General features: G+C 44.7%; 1 long non-coding RNA gene across 1 annotated transcript; it reads left to right on the plus strand.

Annotated features, from left to right (window-relative positions):
* Positions 1–314: 314 nt before the first annotated feature.
* Positions 315–2,397, plus strand: LOC146028198 (uncharacterized). The gene is made up of 4 exons (XR_014455196.1): positions 315–669; positions 768–832; positions 1,843–1,955; positions 2,242–2,397. It is a non-coding gene; the product is annotated as an uncharacterized LOC146028198 (long non-coding RNA).
* The last annotated feature ends 4,209 nt before the right edge of the window (positions 2,398–6,606 follow it).

The following is a 6,606-nucleotide window of genomic DNA, read 5'->3' on the forward strand; positions in this document are numbered from 1 at the left end:
ATGCTCATCTCAAAATCCTAAGTGTAGTGGCAGGCTTCCCTGGGAACTGCCATGACGCCTATATTCTGAGACACTCCGGCCTCTGGAACCGATTTACCCAACAACAAATGCTAGAGGGCTGGCTACTTGGTAAGTACATTTTTACATATTACCCTCTCTATTCGTCTTTGTACCTGCTGAAATGTGTGTGTGTGTGTTTCAATTTTCACCAGCCTACTACTCTTGTCCAAGTAAATACTATTTGCCCACTGCACATACCTTACCATATAAGGCAATTACTTCCTTTCTTTGGTTTAGGTGACTCAGGATATGGTTGTCTTTCCTGGCTCATGACACCTTTGCGCACCCCCGATGGCCCTGCACAGCACCGGTATAATGAAGCCCATATTGCAACCCGCAATGTGGTGGAGCGTACGTTTGGAGTGTTGAAAAGTAGATTCCGGTGTTTGGACCGGTCATCTGGTTTGCTGCTTTACCACCCTGCAAAAGTAGTGATGATCGTCCAGGCTTGCTGCATGTTACACAACATAGCCCTATACCAACCAGCCTATGTGGAGGAGGATCATGCAGCAGTCGTGCAGGAAGCCCAACCTACCACACCTCGGGTAGTGAGGGGTACGCAGAGGGGGAATCTGGTGCGTACAGACATCATCAGGCACTACTTTTCTGGTAAGCACATGTGCCCTCTATTCCTACATGTACCTTTGCTGGAAGTGAACTCACCTACATTACATTTATCACTAACATCTTTTTGCCCCCACATTTAGCCCAATAGACACAGTCCAAGGGTACAGTTGGTGGTGCAGACCTATCCCTTGCTGTAAAAAACCTTGTAAGTATATTAACAACATGTATGTGATTTTTGTGCAATCAACTATGGCTCACCTGTTGTTGTGGAACTACATGGGCCAGCATGCCCTGACACACTGTAAGTATGACAGCTCAAAACATGACTGCCACAGCTTGCTGAAATATGTAGTTCCACAACCTCGGACGGGCCAGATTTGAGACAACAGCATCTTCCACCAATACCTTGCCCATATATCATTACATTATGGAACAGATCACACAACAAATGTTTGAAGAATAACACACAGACAAAATGGTATGCGTTGTGACATATTTACTACAGTATATTGCATCATATATAACCTACATTTGTCAGTCGCAAACAATAGAAATGTGTATTATTGTAACAAAAATTCAAGCATAGTACATGCATTATCAATTTATTTTATGTTAAATAATTATATTTTCCCTCCATCAGGCTGCGCTTTACCACCTCTTGACCCTGCGCACACGCCACCCCGGGTCCTAATACTCCGACGGGTGGGGAAGTTGGTGAGCCACTTACTGGTGTGCTAGATACACTACTAATTGTAGATGTAGTTGCACCTATGACACCTGGCACCTCCATTTGATGGATTTGTGCCTGCATAGCGATCAACGCATTGGTCTGCGCAGTACACGATTGACTAATTGAATGAATACTTTGTGCAAGGCTGCCAATATGGTTATTCTGCTCCCTTACAGCAGAGCTAAGTTCAGCAAGACGGGTGTCTATGCTATTTGCCATACGCACCTGAGTGCCTACACCAACCCGTACACTCCTAGACAATTTTCTCAACTGTAGAAAGGTGTCACGCATGTACCCCTTAATGTGGCCCATTTCAAGACTTTGGGAGGCCATAAATTCTAGTTGTTTGTCCTTGAAATGTACCAAGGAGGTAGCTACTTGGGCAGCAGAAGCAGCTGTAGGGGGAGTTTTTCTGGGTGGGGGTGGGTTTGGAGTCACCCCACTTGGTGGAAGATCACTCTGTGATGTGTTTATTTCCTCCTCAGCCGCAAACGTGTCCACTGGTTCCAGAATTATCTCTATGTCATCCACCGGCATATCCGAGGATTCTGTGGATTGTTGTCCTAGTTGTACAGTACCTGTGGATACAGAGGAAGAGGTAAGTACAGATGCATATATTGTCCTTTCGGTCGTCAGTACTGTTTTGGAAAGGGTCTGAGATGGTAGACGCCCATACCTACGGGTACTATGTACTTACAAATGGACCCCGATCCTGCATGAAACATTGACAATAATCTTTATTGACATGGCTAGGCCACATTACATTCATGTCCGTTGCAATGTAGCAGCTGGAGATGACTGTAATGTGATTTATTTGATGTGACATGGGTGTGTGTACTGTATGTGTAATGGCCTGTGGTTTGAACATTTACCTGCTTCCACAGATGCGGCACCATCGGAGCTTCTTTTCTTGGATGCTTGATCACTTCGGGACGGACAATCTGTGAAAGGAAAGATCGGCAGACTTTATGTACCGAGCAATCGAGATGCTTTTGTGCAAAATCATCAAATAAATTACAATAATGGACAAATTTACCTTTGGTTTAGGGCTATATTATTTACTATTCATATTTTTACATTGATGTTTTGCACCTGTAGTCAGGCAAAAAAATTAAAACACTGCTTGACACATTACAACTGTTAGCAAATCTGTGGTATGTAGGCGTGACTGCTAAACCACCAGTACACCAATGTTTTTGGGCCACATACATATGAAGCTGCTAGAAAAAATGTTACAGTGTATATAGATGTGCAGTTGTGGAACTACAAGGCCCAGCATTCTGATCATTTTTAAAGTAGGTGTAAACTATTGCCATTGACAGACCATGCTGGGCTATGTAGTTCCACAGCACCACATTAATTAGTATAACAATACAAAATAACATTGCAGTTTAAATACATTGGCATGTATGTTTCATATTGCATGTGGTGACACTTACCAGCTCGGGGTAGGCTTGCCGGCCTATCGGTATCCGCAATGTGCATCCCAGGCAGGACCTCAGGGGGGATAATTCTTTGGAGCTTCACCTCATATGATGTGTAGGATATTGTGGTGGGGCTTCCTCCGCCAGTCTTGGTGGCCTCCTCCATGGCCATTTTCTTTTTCAGCTGCCGCTTGATGTCGTTAAACCGCTTTTAATGTTTTTGATTAGCCTCTTGCGGTGACTGACAGCGTTGACCGCCTGGGTGATGTCCTTCCACATACCACGTTTACGATGTGAGGTGGTCTTGTGCTGGTTTTTCCCCAGTAAGCGGTCATACAGGGGTATAATGGCCCGGCCAAGCGCCACATTCTCCTCATAACTGAATCGGATCTTTCTCCCACTTTTGGTGCAGCCAGCTTCACCCTCCTCCTCATCCTCTATATCTTCCACATGCATATCAAAATCCTCCTCCATGCCAGTCTTCCTCCTCCTCCTCCTCGCCTCCATCTTCCTCCATCTCGGACATGTGGCCCTCCTGCAGCTGCTGTGGGGTATGGGCAAGGTCCTGGCTAAAGGATGGGGATGCCAGCGGATCCTCCACCTCCTCCTGCTGGGCCTGGTCCGCCAGGGCCTGGTCTGGGGCTGCCCTTGCAGTGGCCATGGTGGCTGCCACACTGCTGCCACTCCCTGTAATGGAGGTCGACCTCACCAGTCCTCTGCTGCCTCTCCCACTGGCTCCTCTTGCCTGGCTGCTGACACTGCTCCCTCTGCCACTGGCCCCTCTTCCTCTGGTCACACTGCCACTGCTCCCTCTGCCACTGGCCCCTCTGCCACTCCTCACTCTGCCACCAACACCTCTTCCTCTTCTCACACTGCCACTACTCCTCTCCATGCTCCTTACTTCCTATCAAAGAGTGAAATGGCACCAATGCCCCTTTATATAGTGGGTGTGATGCATAATTGAGGGGACCTAGGTGGGCCAATAGGTTAGGGGGTTATTTGGCATGTGGAGACAGTCTTGTAAATCGCACTCCGGTTGGTCTAAAATTCGCACATGACCGGCGGAAGATATCGCACTTTTTAGTGACATAATTTCGCATCAATTCGCCGCAAATCGCACTACAACGCAGATTTTAGCCTCTAATGTGCATCCCATTAAATATGCGAATTATGACAAAAAAATGCGATTTCTGAAAGTGCGAAGAGCGGCGATGTGGAGTGCGAAAAATTTATGCGCTTTTCTCTCAGCCCATAGAATGTCACCCCTAGTGTCTTTATTCTATGTTTCTGGCTGTATTGCCTTTATAGATACAATGTTTCTGCTCTGATTCTGGCACAGAGCCCAGGCTTATCTCTCCACAGTTATAAAATTGTAATAGTAGAATATTGGCAACAGTAACAATATTTCTATTGGGTTCTATGTCACTCAAGCAGATTTTGTATCAGTACTGTATATTACTGAATAGTATCTCGTAATGCCACAGTTAATGCTTGTGCAATCATAGATGGAGAATTATGAGGTTATATATATATGAAAATTACGGTTTTCCTTTTGCTGATATTGTTGTTATATTGTCCCTCTGTGAGGTTTCTGCCTGAACCGACCGTAAACCCCCTTTGGGATCCTAAATCAGTTTATAGGTTATAACCGAAAAATGACAGTTTGTATATTCACACTGGATGATTGCTGTGAAACAAAATAACAAATCTAATGCCTGGTACACACCAGAACAATCTTGATTGTTAGTAGATCGTTAGCACATTGTGTGATGGTCGCACGATCTGTTGGAGCACACGATCTGCTAACAATCTGCTAACGATCTGCATCCAATCTGATCCCAATCCGATCTGAGTCTGTATCCAGTTGAATGGATCTTTTACAGATTCTACCTGCAGCAGGTAGGATCTGTAAAACGACCAAACGACAGCGGGGACGCGCATCGGATTGGAATCGGATCTAAACATGCAAAAACATGCACATTCTACATACAATCTACATACAATCGGTCGTAATAGGATCCAGATTGATGGAATTGAGCCCTAATCGTTCTGGTGTGTACCCTATCTGCCCAACCTGCAGTGCACATGGTTTTGCCCATGTTGAGAACAAATTTGTACTGCGATCTGATCTGAATAAGGGCCTTTATGTAGAGTTGTTTCAGTTTGCGTCCCCACCTCACAAATAGTGTTTTTCCACTGTAATTCTTGATGAATTATTTCACATATGGTGACTGGCGGTACACATTTTGTGGTGACACTGGTGGATCCAGGGGGGGTAAGGGGGGTTTAGTGGTTGTCCTCCTGATGGCTATTCCAAGTGACGGCTTTTCTACCCCCCCCCCCCCCTGCTTTCATTTCTACCTCACAGCTAGCTCTCCACTCTTCAATGTCCATCCCACAGCAATGCCTCCCTTCAATGTCCCATACCTTCTTTACAATTTACCATTAGTTTACGTGATAGACCCTACACACAGAGGCAGATCTCTGGGAGGCAATGGAGTCATCTGCTGCCGTGCTCCTGCTCCCAAGGGGGCACCTCTCCTCCCCCTGGAAGTTTAAATCAGTTATTTAAAAAACATTGCTTCTGTGGCTGAGTTCTGAAATATATGTGTTATCTATCTATCTATCTATCTATCTATCTATCTATCTATCTATCTATCTATCTGAACAAAAATATTTTATATGTAGGGTTGTATGTGTGTGTGTGTGTGTGTGGGGGGGGGGGCACCAATATATATCTTGCCTCCGGGCAACTGTAACGAACTTACGCCACTGCCTACACACCAGATATTTAGAACATCGCAGGAATATCCTTGGTGGCGTCCAAACTCATCCCCTTTTAAAGCACATTTCTTCTTGTCAAAATAACAGTGTTGTTATTATCCATATCAAGACCATAGAACAAATCAAGGACACCACAAGAGGGGGTTATAGGTTTGGAAATCTCTGCCGTTGGGAAGCCTACTGGATTTTCCGGTTGGCTACCTTAATGCCGAAAGGGCTGAATGACAGTGTGGATTTAAATTATATATAATATATAACAGTGCAATAAACCTAGATCTACACCAAGCCAATTGAAAAATTATTTATTTTTTATATATTTATGTTGGCTACCTGCTATTGGCCACATAGACCGCTCTTTGAAATTCTGTCCCCTTTTACTTTTCCCTTCCACTATACCCCTTGCTACCTCTCTGGGTGGAGCAATTCTTGTGTTACCCTCTCTACAAGGGAACTATTCTCCTGTGAATGAATCACTTTTTAGGATGAGCTCCTTTTAGTGCTCTAGCTAGTGTTGAATCAGAATCAAAATAAACTTTATTGGCCATGTATGCTTGCGCACACTAGGATTTTTTTGTGGATTACAGTGCAGCATCAAGCAGGGATGGGGGGGGGGAGGCATTACATACATTGCATTAAGAGCACAGACATTACACACATTTCATTAAGGCATTACACACATTACATTGGGCCTTATTTTGGTTCATTCTTTCTGACAAAATCCTTCTTAGATGGACAAAACCATGTGCACTGCAGGGGGGCAGATGTAACATGTGCAGAGAGAATTAGATTTGGGTGAGTAATTTTGTTTCTGTGCAGGGAAAATACTGACTGCTTTATTTTTACACTGCAATATAGATCTCACTTTGAAGTAAAACCCCACCCGGTACTTGTTTCCTAGCACGGCCACACCGATTTACATCGGGGTGGTCGTGTCGGAAAATCGGGTCGATCGCATCGCATGCGATTTGGTCGCATGCGATGCGATCGACGCGACCGACCCGATTTTCGACCCGATTTTTTGATTGAATGAAATGTAAATCG

The sequence above is a fragment of the Crinia signifera genome, chromosome 1 (assembly GCF_055691185.1).
Source record: "Crinia signifera chromosome 1, ASM5569118v1, whole genome shotgun sequence".
NCBI lineage: Eukaryota > Metazoa > Chordata > Amphibia > Anura > Myobatrachidae > Crinia > Crinia signifera.